The 1,915-nt window shown below is 41.7% G+C and overlaps 1 protein-coding gene across 2 annotated transcripts in view; it reads left to right on the top strand.

Moving 5' to 3' along the window:
* The first annotated feature begins 914 nt into the window (after positions 1-914).
* Positions 915-1,915, top strand: part of LOC128249356 (histone-lysine N-methyltransferase, H3 lysine-79 specific-like) — a 12,852-nt gene continuing 11,851 nt past the window's right edge. Inside the window, exon 1 of one of the 2 annotated variants that reach the window (XM_052972639.1) lies at positions 915-1,443. The gene's annotated coding sequence lies outside the window, so the exon portion shown is untranslated. The remainder of the gene's footprint in view (positions 1,444-1,915) is intronic. The other variant, XM_052972640.1, reaches the window with a different exon arrangement.

Here is a 1,915-nt window from a genome sequence, read left to right as displayed (position 1 = left end):
ACTCAGTAGCAAATGATAAACCTAGCCACGTGCTATGTGTCACTGCATTTTGGCAGGAAACTCCACATCGATTGACACAGCGATTTAATGCTTTTACGATGCACTTGCTGCATTTTTATGCACTGAATCCGCAAACAATTTTTTTCTCTGAGAATGATACTCTCTTTTTCTGTCTGTACCACCACCATCATTTAATGTCCGCTTTCCATGCTGGCATGGGTTGGATGGTTTGACTGGAACAAGTAGGCTAGAGAGCTGCACCAGGTTCCAGTCTGATTTGGCAAGGTTTCTACAGCTGGATGCCCTCCCTAACGCCATATGTGTGTGTGTATGTGTGTGTGTGTGTGTGTGTGTGTGTGTATTTATATATTCATGTACATATGTATAAATATGCAAATATTGCACCCATGTAGATTTGTTCATGGCAAAATGTAATTAACGAAGAAGAAGAAATGAAAAATACCCAGAGAGATGGCCGAAGGAAAGAATTGATGAGGAATTGAGGTAGAGAATGAAGGAGAGAGAGAGAGAGAGAGAGATAGAGAGAGATAGAGAGAGAGATAGAGAGAGAGAGAGAGAGAGATAGAGATAGAGAGAGAGAGAGAGAGAGAGAGATAGAGAGAGAGAGAGAGAGGAGAAAGAGAGGAGAGAGGATTAGAGAGAGAGACAGAGACAGAGACAGAGTGATGGTATATGAAAGTAGAAAATAATGTTATGACTGTACAGAAATTAAATTATATCATAATAAGATGGGGGTGGATGGGAGTGTGAAGAGGAAAGAACTGAGAACAACTAATACCACCACCACGATGACGACGACGACCACCACCACCATCACCGCCACCAATACCACATTCTCCTCCACTGCTGCTGCTGCTACTGCTGCTGGCGTCACCACAATGACTACTGACAACTAATATCACTGCTCCCACCACAACCGCCTTCACTAATACCACCGTGACCACCAACACCAAAAATCAATTAATAACACCATTATTAACCACCACCACCACCACCACCAGTACAACAACAACAACAAACACCTCCTCAACACCACCACTAGCACCATCCTCATCACCTCCGCCACCATCTCTACTATCAAAACCACCTCTGCCAGCATCAGCCCTTCATCAACAAAACACGTGAAGCTGTTTGTTGAGCAGTTGTTTGAGAAGAGTACAGCAAGCTGTCTGCATGTTGTCAGTATTGATAACATTACAGCTCTGTTATTATCCAAAACCACTTACATCCCTGATATTGAAGCCTCTATGACCCTGATATTTAGGGCCCTAAGTTCCAATATTCTTGACGTCTGAACCGTTATGTCTCTGACTTCTAAACCCTTAAATATCCCAACATTTGAACCTTTACTGTTCTGATACCGAGATAACTTCTTCTTTGGAGTGACAAGACCTGTATTGATATAGCATCACCATACTATTGGTAAGTTATCGCAGCACTGTTTTATATGAAATATTACTTAATGCTTCAGCATTCATGTGGAGGCGCATGCATGGCTTAGTGGTTAGGCAGTTGGACTCATGATCGTAAGATTGTGGTTTCAATTCCTGGACTGGGTGATGTGTTGTGTCCTTGAGCAAAACTCTTCATTTCATGTTGCACCGGTTCACTCTGCTGGTAAAAATGGGTAATCTTGCGATGGACCAGCGTCATGTCCAGAGGGGGAGTAGATTGGCCATAAAAACTGGGGAAACTGGTCCTAAGCTCCCTATGGAGGGATATGAACTGACCACGTATTACTGATGATGAAAGTGATAAAGATTTTGTCTCTGAAGTTTGTTGTGGAATACTACGACAGGGTATTTTTATTTAAAAGACTGATTTTTAGATTCTTCACTGATATATTCATCTTTGATTAACATACACCAGTAAGATATATACATATACATATATA

Source organism: Octopus bimaculoides, chromosome 14 (assembly GCF_001194135.2).
Source record: "Octopus bimaculoides isolate UCB-OBI-ISO-001 chromosome 14, ASM119413v2, whole genome shotgun sequence".
Classification (NCBI taxonomy): domain Eukaryota; kingdom Metazoa; phylum Mollusca; class Cephalopoda; order Octopoda; family Octopodidae; genus Octopus; species Octopus bimaculoides.
This window is presented reverse-complemented; position numbering and strand designations above follow the sequence as displayed.